Raw genomic sequence first — 20,458 nt, 5'->3', positions numbered from 1 at the left:
ACGAAGAACAGAAAGTGTGCCTGTGAGAGTGCCTGCATGGCAAGCCAGTGCTTGCATGAGTGCCCACATCGTGAGCCAGTGCCATCACAAGTAAGTCACACAGCAAGATGATAATGTCTCAAAAGAGAGATAAGAGGAGAGTCAATATGATGAGCAGCAGAGACCAGGAACTGAGGTGGTGCAATTGACAGGAAACCTCTCTCCCTATCAGAGGTCTCCTGGATTGAATCCCCGTGCATTCTAGAGGAGAGAAAATGAGAAGGGAAGACAATAGAGACAGCAAAAACAGTAGGGCGGGAGGAGGCGAAGGGGGGAAATTAATAAATAAATCTTAAATAAAAGCATATTAAAATAATATTAAGATGGTTAAGGCTTACATTGTGGCAACAGCAATTAAGACAGTGTGAATTTGGTGGAGCAATAGACACAGCATATAATGAAATAGAACAGAGAACTCCAGAAATAGACTCACACAAATATACTCAAGTCATTTTTGAAAAAGGCACTAAAGCACTTTATACAACTGCAAGAAGAGAATACCATCCATCAGCCATATGGGATTGAAGCCCCCTCTCAATTAGAGGTGGAGTGGGCATCACCTTCCCAGAATCCTCAGGATTGGGGAATAAAATATGGACTAGAGTGGACTTACTGGTATTCTAGTATAGACTTACTGTGATTCTAGCAATGGAAGAAATTATATCATAGATGTGGAGACAGTGGCCACTGGAGGTGCTGAAGGCAGGGAGAAGGAAAAAGAGGTGTAATATGGGGGCATTTTCAGGACTTGGATTTGTCCTGAATGACACTGCAATAACAGATACAGGCTACTATACATCCTGTCATAACCTACAGAATTGAGTGGGAGAAACTGTAAGCTACAGTGTAAACTATCATCCATGCTTAGTGGAAATGCTCCAAATGTGTTCATCAATTGCAATGAATATACCACACTAACAAAAAAAGCTGTTGGGAAGTGGACTTGGCCCAGCGGTTAGGGTGTCCGTCTACCACATGGAAGGCCTGCAGTTCAAACCCCAGGCCTCCTTGCCCCGTGTGCAGTTGGCCCACACGCAGTGCTGATGCGCGCAAGGAGTGCCGTGCCACGCAGGGGTGTCCCCCGTGTAGGCGAGCCCCATGCGCAAGGAATGCGCCCCGTAAGGAGAGCCACCCAGCATGAAAGAAAGTGGAGCCTGCCCAGGAATGGAGCTGCACACACGAGGAGCTGACGCAGCAAGATGACGCAACAACAACAACAACAAAAAAGAAACAGATTCCTGTGCTGCTGACAAGAACAGAAGCGGACAAAAAGAAGAACACATAGCAAATGGACACAGAGAACAGACAACTGGGTGGGGGGATGGAAGGGGAGAAAAATAAATAAAATGAATCTTAAAAAAAAAAAGAAAACCAAAAAAAAAAAAAAAAGCTGTTAATGTGGGGAAAAGTGGAAGGTGTTAGTAGTGGCGCATATGGGTATCCCTTATATTTTAAAAATAAATATAAAATATATTTAAAAAACAGCATTTTAATGGAAAAAGATAGTCTTCAATAAATGGTGCTGGAACAACTGGACAACCATATGCACTAAATAAAGAAATAAATAAGAACTTCAATCTAAACCATACACCCTATAAAAAATTTGACTCCAAATCGATCTGAGTTAAATGTAAAACATAAACCATACAAGCTAAAGGAAAAAAAAAACATAAGAGAAATTCTTGGGAACCAGGACGTGGTGAAGAGTTCATAGACATGACACTAAAAAGACAATCAAAAAAAGGAAAAACTGATAAATTGGGCCCTGTCAAAGTCAAAATCTTATGTTCTGGAAAGAGTCCATTCAGAGGATGAAAAGACAAGCTACAGACCAGGAGAAAATATTTGCAAACCAAGTATCTGGCAAATGATTAGTATTTAGATTATATAAAGAATTCTCAAACTCAACATTAAAAACTCAAACAATCTAATTAGAAAATGTGCAAAAGATATGAGCAGACATTTCATCAAAGAGGATGTGTAGATCAGAAATAAGCCTATGAAATTATGTTCAACAACATTAACCATTAGGGATGTCTTTAAAGGTTCTTTGTTTCTTGTGGTTTTCATTTTCTATATTGCACAATTAACTTAAAAGTTTGAATAAAATTTATTTTAAAAACAAACGAAATTTTTAAAAATCCCTATGTGATAGCATTACACACCTATAAGGATTAAAATAAAATAAAAAAATAGTGGCAACACTAAATGCTGGCAAGCATAAACAGAAACTGGATTACTCATACATTGCTGGTGAGCATGTAAAATGGTACAGCCACTCTGGAAAAGTTTGAGACTTTCTTACAAAATTAAACATGCAACTCCCATAGCATCCAGCATTTATCTCAAAGAATTGAAAACTTATGTTCATGCAGAAAAACTACACAAATGTTTACAGCAGCTTTATTTGTACTTGACAAAATCTGGAAACACCTCAAATGTCCTTCAAGGGGAAAATTGTTAAACAAACTTTGCTACATCTATATCATGTAATTCTCCACAGCAATAAAAAGGAACACTCAGTTTATATATTCAGCCTGGATGAATCTCCAGAGAATTTTGCTGCTTGAGAAAAGCCAATACCAAAAGGTTACCGATTGTATGCTTGCATTTATATAATGTCTTTGAAATGACAAAATTATAGAAAGATAGAACAGTGGTTTCCAGCAATTAGAGATGGGTGTAGTTATAAAAGTGTAACACAAGGGATCCTTGTGGCAATGTAACTCTTCTGTATCTTGACTGAATCAGTGTCAACATCTTGGCTGCGATGTTGTACTATAGTTTTGCAGGATGTTACCAGGGAAGAAATCGGGTAGAGTTTACATAAGATCTCTCTTCAACTACATAGGAATCAATAATTATCTTAAAATAAAAAGTTTAAGAAATCTAATTCAGAATTAAACACAGAATAAACTGTAGTTAAATTGATAGGGATAAGGGAAGAAAATCTACTTGAATGAATTCCATATCCAATTTTAAATACTATACTCACTTGAATCTCCAAAACATTATCAACACAACTACTGACATAATATTAATTTATATGGTCAATTCATGACTTCCCTAGTGTGTTCAATCTTGTGAAAAAGGGTTTTTTTCTGATCCATACCAAAATTAAAAGGAACTTTTATAAAGAATTAAAGGGCTAAAACCCATCAATGCAAGACAATTTAGTTATCTGTTATTAGATATAAGTTTTTCTTGCTCAACTGACACTTCTTCCCTCCAGTTATTCACAGGGCTTTTTGTTTACATCTTGCCTCAATGTCTTCCTCTCAGTAAAGCCTTCTGAGACCACAGGAATTGAAATGGCAACATACTTCTCCCCATTCCCTTAACCCACAATCTTGTTTTAATTTTCTCTGTATTACCATTTGATATACCATATCATTGTTTATTATCTATCTCACCCTACTAGGATAAAAGTTTTACAAAGGAAGTGATTTTTGTTTTTCTCATTCACAGCTGTAATTCTCCAGTGCCTGAATAGAACATGGCTTGTAGTAGGCAATGAAATATCTGAATGAATGTAGGAATGAATGAATGAATGAATAAATAAATAAATAAACGGTGAGGCGTGACATAAAAGGGAAAGACTAGCACTATACAAATGATAAAATCCAGTTTAAAAGAAATCAAGAATAATAAACTTGGTAATGTATATTCAATATATTGGAATTTTGTTTTCAAAATCTTTTGGCTGCATTATGATATGGGAATCTCTTTAAGATCAGTGATTAGAACTATGTTTTTGCTAGTATAAGAGTACTTCAGGTTTAAGATATGACCTAGAAAAATAATTTACCTTTGTAAAACTCTTGCTAATGAACTTCCAATAGCTAAGGAAGATCTGATTAGATTTAAACCAAGCTGCTTTAGTTATAGGTGATGTGAGTTTCAGAAAGCTCATGTCAAGAGTTCTGAAAGAAAATACTAGTTAGTATAAGCTAATATAGGGAGGTAGAGGCATTAATTTTAACCAAAATTGTACCCTGGATGTGCTGCTTTTGTTTACAGTGAGAAGAGTGATGAATTCAGTATCAGGAGACGAGTTCCTCCACCACTGTCTTCTCCCACTGTATGCTAGGAATTAAGGGAGGTGAGGATGGTCAAACGCCACACCAGGGAACCGATAGTACCTACAACTTCAAGCAGGAGAACTGCATCCATCATCCACATGGAATCTAAGCCCCCTCTCGATATAGAGGCAGAGTGGACATCACCTTCCCAGGGTCCACATGATGGAAGAATAAAATATGGATTATAGTGGACTTACTGATATTGTACTATGGAAATATTGTGACTAGTAATGGAAGAAATTGTAGTATTGATGTGGAGAAAGTGGCCAAGGTAGATGCTGAGGGTAGGGAGATGGAAGAAGAGATGTGATGTGGGGGCATTTTCGGGACTTGGAGTTGTCCTAAATGATATTGCAGGGACAGATGCTGGACACTGTATATCCTGCCATAACCCACTGGATGTACTGGGGGAGAGTGTAAACTACAATGTAAACTGTTATCTATGTGGTACAGCCGGTGCTCCAAAATGTATTCATTAAGTGTAATGAATGTGCCACAATGATGAGAGTGGTTGTTGATGTGGGAGGAGTGGGTTGAGGTGGTGTGGGGGGTATAAGGGAACTTCTTATATTTCTTCAATGTAACATTAAAAAAAGAAAGAAAGAATAAAAGAAAAAGAAAAAAAAGAGAATCTATTAAACCTCAGTTGCTGCATGTGTACATTCAGTGGCCGGATTAGACTCTGAGCTCTTCAGATTATGTTTCATTATCTTAGGGATAACAGTGCCGGGCACAGTGTTGGTAATTAACAAAGGCCTTTTAAATGAATTAAATAATTAAATAGGAAGTTCTATTTGAGTCTCCAGGAAATTATATCTTCTCCTGATTAAATTATGGTCTTCCTCTCTCAGAGATGCCTATCCTTTCTTACAGGGTCTGCAAGATACTGACTGCCCATAATAGAAAGGAGACTGTGTCCAGGGATTTCTCTGTGTGTTGAATCCAGAAGTTAATGCAAGAGTTGTGTTATAGGGTCATTAGAATTTCTGACCTGATGCATTAGAATTTCTGACCTGATGCCATAGAGGCGGCTCTGGGATCAAGGGTGCTCAAAAGAAAAGCTATGACCTGAAACTGAAGGTTATTCTTCTTATCTTCCTTTTGATAATCCCTTATTCTCAAATTTACACCGAACATATCCAAAGGTAGACTCTACCAAACTTAATGCCACATTTCCTAAGTGTAAAACAGCAAACACTTCTGAAAATGGCAAGTGCTAAATGTACTCTATATCATTTCTGGATGGATACGCAAGAAACATACAGGAATGTATATGTCCCAGGAGGGGAAAAATAGGGGCCTGGGATCAGTGGTGAGAGGCTTATTTTCATTTCATTGTGTTTCTTTACAAATTTTGAATTTTGTTCTAATGTGAATATTTTTCATATTGAAAAAGTAAATATAGATACATATGATGTGATCAACAATGCTATAAGTTGACTATAGTCCCTTGTTTCAATGCATTTATCATTTTCTCCTGCATTCCTTAATACCACTTACCTTTGCTCCTTATATATGTTAAATAAATGTATCTTAAAAAGGAATATTGTCAATATCTATTATAAAATAATTTGAAAAAATGACTTTGCAACTTTTTTGAATGATGGTCTTTCCATCATTCAAGTAAAAATATTACTAAGAAAAGGGTTATTTGGAACAAGTCCATGATAATAAGTGAGTAAACATCAGGAAACAAGAAAAAATGGAAATTCTTAGATGTAAAAAGCTATAGTAATCAGAGTAAATCAACGCAAGGACGTACATTAGCAGCATGGGTGCTATAAATGAAATGTTATCTTGTCATTACCACCTCTACCTCATTAGGAGACAGGTGTTAGGTATTAGTATGTCCCAATTTCCTCGTGGATCTAAAGTTAAGCAGTTCTCACAATGAAAGGGCCATCCATAATGTTCACTCATAACAACTCATTTCAAGCAACTAAAAGATGAAAACCAAGGAAGTCATTTGCTTAATATAATTATATATCCATTTTATCGTATATCTTATTTAATTTAATTCATAATTTAATGATTTGCTGATTATGTTTTCTCAATTTAATCTTTATCAGCAAGTATCATTCATGACATCCATTTTTCATTCTTTTAAATATATATTGGACACTTGTTATATACTAGGCTTACTGTGAAAAGGACTAGAAAGGGCTTTTCCCTAGGGTTTACTTTCCTTACTTCCCTGCAATATAGTTCTTTCGCATGGTACATGACAGAAATTTTGTACCTTCAGTAAAGGAAACCATATATAGCATTGATTTGATCTTCGTCTACCAAATTTAATAATATAAGATTTCAAATCCCAGCTTTACCTGCCCAATTAAAGTTTGTGACAATCAAGAAGTTCAAGGCAGTAAATTAAGGTGTCAGCTATACCTGCTTTGTTTCTTGTTATAAACCATGAGTCAGATAAAACTTGACAGAACTCTGTACTACAGAACGTATGAGAGCTGCATGAATGAGTAATGGCAAATCAATGCTTTTTTTAAGGGCTTCTGCATACATGGATATTTCCACAAATACTGAACAAACTACAGCAGAAGTACATGCTGTGCACAACATCTACAATTTAGTAAAACTGGAAAGAATTTTATTTTTGTGAAAACTAAATGGGGTGTGGCTCATTTTCTTGCCAAAGGGCTATTTTATTCCAAGGCAGTGGTGTCTGCTGGCCTTCATTTATAGGCTGAGCAACTTCTATTTAAATAAATTAACTCATAACCTGCTCTTTTTTTAGGATGTAATAATTATTGCAAAGTAATAACAATGTTTAAATTTGATTTGTTCTTAGTTTAGATTTGATTATATTTGGTTATAAGTGAATGTCTTTGTTCACAAAAGTTTTAAATTTAGAAATTATTTTAAGTTGAGGAAAAAGGCCATATTTAAGATCATTTTCTACATGTAAAAATATTTTTAGGTTTCAAAAAAATCCAATATTACATTTGTGTTTTTCTCTTCTACCACACTGCGGAAGTATCTTATGCATCTTTTTAGGCCTAAAACCTTGCCATCTTTATTAAACTTGTATAAGTTGAATGAATTATTTCATCATTCTACAACAGACTATTTAAGACTGTGTCCATGTTATCATCCTTGGTTAATTATTAACGAACCAGTAGTTTGTACTACCTCAATATATACTTGGGAAATCGGGACACATTTTTACATTTTTCCTGAGGATTACATCTATTTTTCAATGACTTATAGGCCTTCTTTTATATAATACCTACGTATTTCAAGTTGCTTGACTTGACATACCGACCTTCCCTTCACCCTTACACAATTTCTCTCTGATTAAGGATGTATTTCCCCTTCTGCTAGCATCTGTAAATACAGTCTAGCTTGCATTTTTCCTAATGACCATCAAAACTGGAATACTTTTTAAGCCCTTTTATATTCCCCCTAAAATTTTTATAATTAACTTGTATTTTTTAAATTCAAAGCAAAGTGATAACTTAGACACAAACTACTTAAGTTACTTTCTCAGTAGATTAATAATTCACATGTATTGAATATCATAGCAATAGGATGTTCCTTAGGAAATATTTCATGTCACTTTCACTTCTGAACGAATACTTTGTGATAATGGTACGGTAATTCTCCATGATGTAAAATACATGCCCCAAAATATTGAAAAGAAGAATAAGAAATGGCAAAAAGGGAACATACATAAGCACTCTAAAAAATATAAGAAAACATCTTTAAAAATTACGTTTGTCCATGAAAGTAATGTCAATAGCAGAATGTCTATCACAATGCCACAGTATATAATTTGAGCATATAATATAGAACACAATAATTTGAATATTCAAAGTTATTATACTGCCTTAAATTTTATGTTTTACAAAATAATAATTAATACAGATAGACATATATATGTATATAACAGCTTAAGAGAATCTGAGTTGTTAATTTCAATGAGCGGGTACGAGATTTTTTTTTAAAGTATTGTTTTTTAATCTTGTAAACTGGAGATGGTAAAAATAAGAGATCATACATTACAAAATAAAAAAATCTTTAGTAGCAAAAAGGACCTACTCTTTACAACTAGTCATATAACAGGTTGTTTTAAAGAAAGTAATTTAACTCAGGGCTTTTTACCTATTTTATATGTATTATGACCACTTTATAAATGATATTTTAACAAATGTTACCAAATCATTAACCAAAAAAATAAAAACAGGGTAACACAATGAATCACAAACTTAAAGAACAATCATCTAATTGGCAAATTAAGCATACACTGAAATTTCATTCTAGGTTAACAGTTTTGAGGGTAGGAGTTGAAAATTACCTATGACTTCTAGTCCAATATGTGTGTTGTTAGATGAAAATCTATATGCATTTCTCATATTTTTCTGTTTATTGATGGTATATCACTTCAATTTACAGATGCTCTTTTCCCTTATGTGCTTTTCCATACCTATGTTGTCTTCCTTTAGACCAGGGGTTCTTAACATTTTTTGTTCCACAGATCCCTTTGCCAGTCAGATGAAAACCACGGACATCTTACGAAGTCCACACTATACTGTGTATTAGTTAATAAATATTACACCCACATCAACACGTCCCAATAAGAATAATTTGTTGAATTTCTGTTCATGCTCATGGACCCCTCGTTAAAAACCCCTGCTTTAGACTGCGATTTAATGAGGGAAACAGCTGATTTTTTATTGGGTAATTTTACACAAAATCTCCTACTACAGACAATCACAAAACTAAGAATCAAGTGTGATAAGCTCATGAATTCTATAACAATTACCAATGAAGAAAAATTACTGCTCAGTTGTTAGTTAAAAAGGGGAAAAGCATGACCACATTAATGACTTTAACAGTCTAATTAGCAGTATATTTGAGGGATGAAATATGAAAAAGTAGTATATATAGGTTTTTATTATCTTGTTAACAACCACTTCTCTTATTTTTCATTTTATTATGCCTGGCTTTATTTCTCCTTTGCTTATAAAATTAGGATGGCTGGAGAACATTTACAGTCAATAAAAACACGGCGAGATTTAAATGATGAGAATGCTACCATTTCTGTAAATTTGTTAAAAAGCGATGGTGTTCCTATGATATACTACTACAATACTTTGAATTTATATAGCACCTTTCTGCTAAAAAGCCAAGGCTTCACATAGCTCACTTATCCTTTCAGCATGCCCATGATATAGATAGGAAACAGATGTGTTTTTTTTTTTTAAAGTGAAATACAGATACGAACACAGGGAACTTCAATGATTTACTTAAGGAGGCCTAAATCTCCAGACTGCAGAGAACTAAAAGATCCTGTATTCCACACTTGGTTCCTTTTCCAATAAACAACAGTGCCTTTTTATTATAAAACAAATTTCTAAACTGTTAAGAAAAATCAAGGTTTTTTAAACTTTAAAATCATTAGTTTTAATATACCCCAAACCCCTACTTAGAATGATATAAATGGTGCCTCTATATTTTAAAGAACTAACGTTAGTCATGGAATGAGCTGCTAATGACCATCTCCCTCAGTAGCCACCAATTTGCTAAGAAGGTACTTAGCTTGGTTCATTCCAGTTTGTGTTAAAATTTGAAAAATTAACATAAAGGTAACGAAACAAACCAGATAAGTATTTGAAAAAACAAAAATACAAAACTTTGAGTCACCCTCTCATTTTATTTATGTGAAAATGCATTGTCCCTGACACAAATATGTACTTAATTAATGTTAGCTGTAAGTATAATTTTAAGTGACTTTCTCAAAATCAGTGGTGGAGCCAGGTCTAAAACCTAGTTTCTGTGCAGTGGATGTGCCGCAACAATGGAAGAGGTTGTTGATGTGGGAGGGGTGGGGTGGGTTGGGTGGGGGGTATATGGGGACATCATAGTTTTTTAATGTAACATTCCGGAAGGTTCAATGCGGATCAGCAGAATATCCATGTCTACATAAAATAACATGACTTTAAAATGCTGTTTGACCTAAAGTAAGGGGGAAATGGAAAGGAGAAATGAGTTTATATGGCTACGAGTTTCTAAAAAAGAGTCTGGAGGCTGGCAGAAGGATTGCCCTCATGCACAACTGAGCAGAGTCAGAGAGACAGATAAAGCAGATACAACCCCGAGATATTGGTTCCTTTGAAGGCTAAAGAGACCCATGAGAGTTATGGCCATGGCCGATGGGGTTAACTACCAGGGCAGATGGCCCCTCTTTGGAAATGATGTTTATGTGTGATGAATCTGGACTCAGATGGGATCTCCCTTCATAAGACTTTCATGCTAATGTGCTGGAGGTGCAGTTAACGTTGGGATTTAAGATATATTTAGGGGATTTGAATCTCTGGACTGACAATGTGATAGCCAGGTCCTGAGCCTCAACAGACTCCAGCACCTACAATCTGATTTATTGGACTTACCACACTCAGCTAAGATGGAGTTGAAGAAGGACAATCACCACACCATGGAGCCTAGAGTGATTACAACTGAAAATGGGAGGATTGCATCCAGCATCCATGTGGAATTTGAGCCTCCTCTTGACATAGAGGTGCAATGGACACAACCAATCCAATGTCCACATAGAAGAGGTGGTATTGGATTGAGAAAAGTGGACATGGTGGACGATGGGTATGGGGAAAGGCAGGAAGAGATGAGAGGTGGAGGTGTCTTTGGGACATGGAGCTGCCCTGGATGGTGCTTCAGAGGCAATCACCGGACATTGTAAATCCTCACAGGGCCCACTGGATGGAATGGAGGAGAGTATGGGCCATGATGTGGACCATTGACTATGAGGTGCGGAGGTGCCCAAAGATGTACTTACCAAATCCAATGGATGTGTCATGATGATGGGAACGAGTGTTGTTGGGGGGGGAGAGGGGGGGTGGGGTAGCGGGGTTGAATGGGACCTCACATATATATTTTTGATGTAATATTATTACAAAGTCAATAAAAAAATAAAATAAAATAAAATAAAATAAAATAAAGAAGAAAAAATTCTAAAAATAAAAAATAAAATAAAACCTAGTTTCTAAAACTGAACCAAGACCAATATACACCCTCCATTAGTATTTTAATTTACATTAAACAATGCATTTCATCACTAAAACAGCTTATACTCACTGGATTTGTCTTTCAAGTGTTAAAATAAAGCAAATTCAATATAAAACTTACTGTGAGTTCTTTCAAATTGCCTCACCTCCTTAATAAGTTGCCTCAATTCTAATCAAAACTTTTCTTGACCGACATTTCATAATTTGACAGTTTTTTATATTTCTAAACCATAACTTTAACCAAAGCTTCCTCATAACTCAGAACAGCTAATCCTGACCACCAATATAAAAAAGAGCTTCCAGTGTTGTAATGCATTCAGAAAGCTTTTGAAATTTACAGCACATTGAACATACATTATATAGTATATCACTCTCTAAAATAATTACGCAGATTCAAAACTTGACTCAGCTGTTTCCTTCTAAACTGGGGTTTGTTATTTTACAGATCCAATGTTTTCCCTCTGGATAACTTCTCATGAAAAGAAAAACTGTCATTTGAGAAAGTATGAAATTATTCTAAAATAAGATACCCAAGTTGTCATTTATTGAGAGATGTTCATTTGCAAATTCTATTTCACACCAGCCTCTTTGGGGATCTGGACCAAACAGTATAAATGAAATACACTTTGGCATTGCATTCTGCCTTCGATTATGGGCAGATCATGTAATACAATAGCAATTTCATCAAACAATTGTATGTGCTAAGGGAATATTATATCAATAAATTTCTTGGATGTTAGAAATATCCAAGTAGAAATAATGCCTAAAACAAAAATATGCAATCATGGCAAGTCCTTTCTTCTTTTTCCCTGTCAGTTTTACCAAAGAGAATCAGTTTAGGGCTCAAGTGCCATGGGCAAGCCACTCCTTTCTTTTCAGTAATAGTCATGCTGTTTGCTTAGAAGCAAAATTTTTTCTGGTTTCTGATAATGCCTAGAAACTGACATTGTGCCAAAATAAATAGTCACAGTTAAGTCTAATATTCATACAACCAATTGTAAGAAGACTTTTACCAATCTCACCCAAAATATTACTCACTGCTTATAATTAATATTTCTATCCCAAATGCCATAAGCCTAGTAGTTTTCAGCAACTGCCACCCTAAATGAAGGCAGCAGACTAGAGACCTTGGACTTCAGTTTTGGTTACTGTGAAAAGTCAAAGCAGAACATAATTTGTTTAGCTCCCAATTCCATTTCAGAGGTAAAAAAAAAAGGGTGATTTGCTAGATATAACAGTAAAAAATAAGAATTATATTCACACCTGCCCTAATTTTACCCAAATATTGGGTTCATTAGAGCATAAGACTGAAAAATGAAGTCAGCAATATTTAGGGTTAATGGTATGTGAGTGGGCATTCCAAGACAATGAAATGCTGTCGAGTGAGAGGCTGGTGCTGATTCTGTTTTGTCACGATTTCATATTTAAGAGCTTATTGACCTACCACTTTAACCTATTTGTATATTTGTGACCTCACCCCTCTCTTCCCACCCCACCATTTTTTTAAGGTTAAACACTAAGGGTTCACTCTAAAATAATATTATCACCTAACTTCCACTAGGGAGGTCTGTCTATTAATGTAGTTAATTCCCAGTAACTCAGGTGCATCTTAAATCCATTTTTAACTAATCTGCCCTAAGACTAGTTTTATGGTCAGAATTATGTGTTTTAAGGTAGTCTTCAGGCTCAGAAACAGAGGCTCTGCAAGAAAATGAAGCACTTGAGTTATTCAGAGGTGGCTACAGTAGAAAAAGGGATTTTGGCTAAAGCATACAAGGCCAAAATCTCTCCAATGTTTCCAGTTTCGTTTTTATATCTTCTGCCCTAGTTGTTTCCAAGGTTGAATGTTTATCTTATTTGTAAATACCTGAAAAATCTTTTTTCTTTTTTCTTAAACTCCTAATCTCAGAAATTCCTCTGCCCATTTCTACTTCCCACAATATATAATCTGCATAGGAAAATTGCCACCTTTTTTCAGCAGCAACCTTAACTTGGGCAGCATGAGTGGGTATTGGTCAATATATTGACCATGAGGTGCAGCGATGCTCAGAGATGTATTCACCAAATGCAATGAATGTGTCATGATGATGGGGGACAGAGTTGCTGTGGGGGGAGTGGTGGGGTGGTGGGGTGGAGGGTGCATGGGGACCTCATATTTTTTGAATGTAATATTTTTAAAAAATGAATTAAAAAATAAATAAAAATAAAAAATGAAAAAAAAAAGACCTAAAAAAATGGAAAAAAAAAGAAAGTTGTTATTGTGTCCTCTAATTGTTCTACCAAATCCTTGATAGGCAAAACTCCAACCAGCTCAATTTATCAAATTTAGTGTCAACCTTTTTTCTGTGTGTTATTTTTGATTCAAATAATTCCAAACCACAAATAACTAATGGCTAATTTTAGTCATGGTATTATCCACCACCTCCAAGTATATGCCTAACAGAGAGTACCGTTCAATTAGAATATAGGTCAGAACAAGGGATATGTACAGAGACTTTTTAAACACTATCTTATAGGATATGGGTTCAAAGCTAGCATTTAGGGATGAAATAGTGAGTTAAAAGACGTTTTCTGAGAAAATTATAAAAGTTAAAAAAGCCATAACTAGATTGAACGGGAGCAGGGAAGATTTATGAACTCCCAGCAGGGACATATTTCAAAAACAGCTCCTGCTTTTATTTTGGACAAAATCTCTGCACCAAATTTCCTTTCTGTTTCCCTCATCTAAATCCAAGCAGAATTCCCTGAGTGGAGGCTAGTTCACTCCTCCCCCACACCTTCTTTTGTTTCACAGTTGTTGGATAGTGGGCCTCAGCCATGAATTTCCAGTTTTCAAGACAAAATACATCACGTGACCCATGCCTCAAGGGCATCAAGGACTTGGGGCACGTGATACCATTTGGTACCTGTGGAATTCCAGCCACTTAGTTGCAATTCACTTTAAACTGCATGTCTAGGATCAAGTTCAGTCTCCTCAAACATAGTTATTACTATTATTGTGGAATAAGTGCTGGCTTCTCAGTACTTTATAATGTTATCTATCATGCCCTCCTCCCCGCTGCAACCCATCCCCTGTGGCACAGGTCGGGAGCCCCAAGCATCCCATCTCCTTGAATCCAAGAGGAGGAGCTCTCCAACCCAAGCTGCTCAAAATTTGCACCCCTGGGGATGTTACCCATTTTAGGTGAGCAGCAAGAAGTATCGCTTACGGAAAGTGTCAGGGAGCATTAACCCACTCCACCTCCAGGGCTGGGATCACCGCAAGCCTTGGAGCCTGGCCTTCGGAAGCGCCAGCACAGTGGAACAACAACGACTTTGAGGCTGACGAGAAGGCAGGGCGGGGTAGTCTGCGTCCCCACGCCTCCCATTAGAGCGCTTAAGTACTGCGGGTGGAGAAAAGTAAACACCGGCAAGTGCAGCTGTATGGGGCAAGGAGGCGAGGTCCCTTCCAATCCCAACCGCCGCCCCTTCTTCTTCGCTCGCTAGGGGCTCCAGTCGAGAAGGAAGCAGGGAGGCTGCGCGGTGTTCGTGGGAGAGGAAAACGGAAAGGTACTGCCCTATTGGCCCGGGATGTTCTGCTACTGAAAAAAAAAAAAAGTGCTTACTCATGGGGAGACGCCGTGCCATCGCGCCGCTCTTGCTAGTGGCAAGGGAAAAAGGCGGAAGGCAGGCCACCGGAGCCTAGTTCCTTCCCGAGGCCATGGCACCCCTCTCGACCTCCTGTGCCGGCGTAAGCCCGTGGACGGCGAGCCGGGGCTGGAGGCGGAGCAGGCGGCTGGCTCTGGGATTTCCTGAGTCGGCGCAGGGAGGCGGGTTGGCAGGAGTGGAGGACCACAGAGGAAAGTAAGGCGCTGTCTCCACTTCGGGGCGGCAGCTACCGAAGGAGGAAAGACAAGGGTTGACGTCGAGGGCTGCAGCCCAAGACTGACAACAAGTTAAGAGTAACTGGTGAAAGAGTGCCACCTAATATAGTTATAGGAGAAAACGTGTTTGCGGCGGGTGGGGTTGGGGAACTCTCCGTCATATTCACCCATCCTAGCTGTGAGGGCTCACCGTGGCGCCAGGCGGCTCCGACTGAAATTTATCCTCCCGCCTCTACACCCCATCCAGTCTGTGCTAGGCACTTTCCTGCTGAGGTTCCCGGAGATGCTCTCCCCGGGTCCCACTCCTGCCCACACCCAGGGAACCCGGTCCCTTCGTGCTTGCCCGTGTGTACGAAGCACTTACGTGTAGTCGCAGGGTCCCTGGTCTGGCCTGGCAGCCTCTGGCCAACGCACTCAGACAACTTCAGCCCCTCGGAATCTTTGTGGCTCTGGTTCTAAAGCCGGCGCTCCGTCCCGTCTTGCGAGACCCCTCCGCCCCTCGGCCACCGCCATTGGCTGGGCCGGTGCTAGCAGACGGCCTGGGAACCAGGAAGGGGATTGGGCCAGGAGCCTGTCACATCAATTTGATGAGGACTGGGAGAATAAGCACCGGGATGTGAGTCCAGGAGACTAGAAGACTGTAATTCTGTGGTCGAGAGAAGAGTCTGGTTCCCCGCGCCCGGTTCTCCCCTCCCTACCTGGCCTAAGAGGGTAGAAATGCACAGTGCCTTTGCTGGGAATATATATCTCACTCTTGTGGAATAAGCGAGAGGATGTGAATGTCGGGAACGGGAATTTGAACGTCACCAAGCCTTTCTTTAAGTCTGTGGGAAGCTACAGTTCCTCCCCGGGGTCTTGAAAAGAATCTCAACAGGGGAAAGAACATTACCAGTTTCATCTACTCCATTCAGCTTAAGTCCCCAGCAGCTAACCCCAGAAACTTCAAGTCATTCCCCACCTTAAGAGGCCAAGGGATCTGAATATGGACAGGGTGGTTCCCTTATGCCTCTGGCTTTGTGTCAAGTAAATTGTTGACCCAAATCACCTGTCTAGTATGTTAGTTCATGCAGAAGGAGATGAGAGGGGAGGTGAGGGGATGGTGGAAGTAACTTCTTTAATTTGAAATTGGTGTCTTAATTCTTCTTTCACCAGAGAAAATTTGGAGATATTCTCCTGCTTCCCAGGGTACAATTTCTTTTCTGCCCAGGAGATCGCCTCCATTTCATAGCTGACCTCTTTTATTGTTACACACAAAGATTTCCACTCATTTGCATCACATCATTTGGCACACCTGAGGTTCAAAATCAACTCAGGCCTGAGTTTTACGGGATACTCCACGATCAAATAAAGAGTTTGGCTTGTGGGACCGCTGTAGAAGGGAAAATCTGTGGCCAAGTCCAGTGGTAATCATTCTGTTCAGATAACGTGTGCTTGGAAAGTTTTGTAAAAATTTATAATTGGTTAAATTAAGACTCATTTTACAAGCACCAGGGAAACCGCTGAAATAAGACAGGCCTGAAAAATTGAATACTCTTGCAAAGAACCCACCCCCACCCCCCATAACTTCATGTGGTATAACAAATTTCCTTAGAAATGAACACATAGTGGGTGCCAGGCCTTCTTAAATGGAAAAGGGTTCGGGAGTTCAAGTACTGCTTAAAGGCTAGACTAGCAAAGAAGGTCTTGGCAATGAAAAAAAAAAACCTCGTTAAACAATTAATGATTTACCAACTGAAAGAACTTATGAAGGCACAAAAAGGTAAAAGAGAAATGAGAGGGCAATAATGCTTTCAGAAATATTAAATTTCTGTTATGAGAAATTTTGTACTGGATTAGGTTTGGGTCAGCACAAAAATACCGATTTTAACATGATGTTGTTGGATTTAACATACAGTGCATCGCCACACACAATAGGCTCCAAAATGAGATTCCTTGCCTTCAATAATTGACCAAGATTTTCTTTCTGGAATTCTTTGCACCAAATTTCTAGATACACTAAATAGGGTACTTCAGTTTTCTACCTTTTATATCTGTAAGTCACCACTGAAGAGCTTCCACCTGCTTTTTTATTTCATTTTTTTAATTAGAGAAGTTGTGAACTCGTAAAACAATCATGCATAATGTGCAGAATTCCCATATATCACTCTTCCACCACCACCTTACATTGTTGTGGAACATTTGTTACAGATTATGAAAGAACTGATCAGACTATTACCACCTGTTTTTATGAGTAAATTACAAACAGAATAGCAGCTATGTATGGCAGGGGAAGCTTAGAGAGATTGAGAGGTGATGCGTTTTTGTTTGTTTGTTGCTTATTATAATGTTATTGGAATAATGAAAATGTTCCAGTTATGACTGAATTGATGAATGCACAACTATGTGACTATACTAAATACCATTGATTGTACACTTCAGATGCACTGTACATTTTATTAATATGTATAATAAAATTGATTTGTTTAAAAAAAGTAAATTAAAGACCGCAATAGCATGAAGTTTTCACATACGGGTGTGATACAACTACGTAACTTTACCCTCTTATTTTTCAAGTTCTAGAATTTAAAATAAGCCAAAATATTAAGAATTCTTTACATGCATATGCTGTAGGTTTTCCTGCTTATTAAAACAAAGTTTACATAGAAACTTTAATAGTCTTTGTTCACTAGTAACACTGAGGATGTCAGAATTCCCCAGTGTTTTTGTCAAGGAAAACAGTTTTTTCTCTTCTTTATTTTCTTTTAAATGTTAAAATAAAAAAATGAGGTCCCCATTTATACCCCACCCCACCCAGTGGTCCACGACAGGACACACAACGTCCAGCATCTGTCCCTGCAGCAACACCTAGGACAACTCCAAATCCTGAAAATGCCCCCACAGCGTATCTCTTCTTCCATCTCCCTACTATCAGCAGCCACTGTGGCCACCCTCTCCACATCACTACTACAATTCTTCCCTTACTAATCACAATAGTTCCCCAACAGAACACCAGTAAGGCCACTCTAATGCATACTCTATTGCTCCATCCTGTGGGCCCTGGGATGGTGATGTCCAGTCCCTCTCTACATCAAGAGGGGGCTTAGATTCCACATGGATGATGGTTGCAATTCTCCTGCTTACAGCTGTAGGCACTCTTGGCACCCTGGTGTGGTGGTTGAGGCTCTTCACGTCCCTGTCAGCTGGCCAGGGTAAGTCCAAGAAACCAGACGGTAGGAGCCGCAAGTCTGCTGAGGCCTAGGGTCTGGCCATCACATGGACAGTTCAGAGATTCAGGTCCCCTGAGTATACACCAAACAAATGCCAACCACAGGTCCGGTAAAAATAACAGAAGAGGCATGTGTAGTAAAGTCTTATCTGAGTCCAACTCCATCAAACTCAGGAATACAAATTCCAAAGTAGGGCCAACTGAAATGGCATTGAACTTCAGAGCCATCTGCCATGACCATAGAACCTGTGGGTCTCTGCTGCCCTCAGGAGAAACAGCACCTGAGTTTCCTTGACTGTCTCTGGTACTCTGCTGAGGCGTGCATAAGCATCACCCCTCTGGGACCTCCCACCTCTTTTTTGGAGACTCATAGCCATATAAACTCACTTCTCCTTTCCATTTCCCCCTTTTATGGAATGTCAAAACACAGTTTTTAACACCTGATTTTACATGTAGGCTTAGACATTCTGCCAGTCTGAGTTGATCTCTTTATTCAAGGTCTTTTTCTAGTTACATCATCAGCTGGTGCTTGGTAGTAATCCCTTGGTGCCAGGAAGGCTCATCCCTGGGAGTCATGTCCCACGCTGGGGGGAAGGCAATGCATCTACATGCTTAGTTTTGCTTAGAGAGTGGCCACATTTGAGCAACATGGAGACTCTCAGGAGGTAGGTCTTAGGCACCCTGCAGCTCTAGGCCTAGTTCATATTTCAGGCACACAGGCTCATAATTGAAGCCATCAGTATCAAGGGCTCATCATTGGACCATCCATCTTTGTTGGTCTTTGCCATTGCACTTGGGGGATTGTTGCTTTTCCATTGGGGAATGTGATGGAGCTCGCCTGGACAGGAACTCAGCACTTTCTCATCTGTCGTTTCCAACTGAAACCACTATGAAAGTATCCAAACCTTTCTATGTACCCTGTGTACATGCCCTGGAGAGCTCCCTCCCAACTGTGTGCCTGTCAACAATAACACCCCACACAAGTGTTCCTCCCCTGCCATAGCTGATCCTCTCTGTAGTCCAAAACTTCTTCAATAAGGAAGCCCAATATACTGCCAGTTTCCATTAATAGTAAAATGGGATATAGTGATGGGTTTAAAGGTTAGATTTAGAATACATAGTAATTTAGAAAAATTAAATAAAGGAAAAATAAATTGGGGAATCAAAAAAGTGAAAAATGGAAAGCAGATTTGGCCCAACGGATAGGGCACCTGCCTACCACATGGGAGGTCCAAGGTTCAAACCCAGGGCCTCTTGACCCATGTGATGAGCTGGCCCACGCACGTGGTGATGAGTGCAAGGAGTGCTGTGCGTATAGGGGAGCCCCACGCACAAGGAGTGCGCCGTGTAAGGAGAGCCGCCCCGGGCAAAAAAAGTGCAGACTGCCCAAGAATGGTGCCATACACGCAGAGAGCTGATGCAGCAAGTTGATGCAACAAAAAGAGATACAGATTCCAGGTGCCGCTGATAAGAATGCAAGCAGACACAGAAGAACACACAGTGAATAGACACAGAAAGCAGACAACTTGGGGGAGGGGAGAGAAATAAAAAATAAATCTTAAAAAAAAGAAAAAATGAAAAAGCTTTGTTTTTGACATTTTGCCTTTCATCACTGCTATAGGTGTTTCACTGTATGTACCGTGGCAAGGCACTTTCTTCCATTTCTTTGTCAATGTCTAACTCCTTTCTTTTTTTTTTCTTCTAATTATTAAGTTTGTCTTCACAAATATTTTAGATAACAGTAATTCACATATTCAATACATGGTACTCCCATATATCCAACATCAAACCCTTTGTCCCTTCCCCAACAATGATCTTTTTACATGTTCATATCATATTTGCTACAGCTAATGTATAGATATTGAAACAATAGTTTTGAAACATGGTTCCATTTGGATTTACATTATGGTTTATATTTTAGACCATACAATTTTCTAAATTTTTAGTTATCTTATGTTTTACAGTATGGTTTACTTTTTTTTTTTTAAAGATTTATTTATTTATTTAATTACTCCCCCCCTCCCCTGTTGTCTGTTCTCTGTGTCTATTTGCTGCGTCTTATTTCTTTGTCCGCTTCTGTTGTCGTCAGCGGCACGGGAAGTGTGGGCGGTGCCATTCCTGGGCAGGCTGCACTTTCTTTCGCGCTGAGCGGCTCTCCTTATGGGGCGCACTCCTTGCGCGTGGGGCTCCCCTACGCGGGGACACCCTTGTGTGGCAGGGCACTCCTTGCGTTCA

General features: G+C 38.7%; 1 protein-coding gene across 4 annotated transcripts in view; it reads right to left on the bottom strand.

The window, feature by feature from the left end:
• PLS3 (plastin 3) overlaps positions 1–15,795 on the bottom strand; it is a 115,873-nt gene extending 100,078 nt beyond the window's left edge. Inside the window, exons 1-2 of one of the 4 annotated variants that reach the window (XM_058291813.2) lie at positions 15,383–15,541; positions 14,761–15,029 (exon numbers count right to left, since the gene is read on the bottom strand). The gene's annotated coding sequence lies outside the window, so the exon portion shown is untranslated. Of the gene's footprint in view, positions 1–14,760; positions 15,030–15,382 lie in introns of all 4 variants that reach the window. The other 3 variants (XM_058291814.2, XM_058291817.1, XM_058291816.2) reach the window with 3 other exon arrangements.
• Between the last annotated feature and the right edge of the window lie 4,663 nt (positions 15,796–20,458).

Source organism: Dasypus novemcinctus, chromosome X, assembly GCF_030445035.2.
Source record: "Dasypus novemcinctus isolate mDasNov1 chromosome X, mDasNov1.1.hap2, whole genome shotgun sequence".
NCBI classification, from domain to species: Eukaryota; Metazoa; Chordata; class Mammalia; order Cingulata; family Dasypodidae; genus Dasypus; species Dasypus novemcinctus.
Note: the sequence above shows the minus strand (reverse complement) of the source record. Positions and strands in the feature narration are given on the sequence as shown.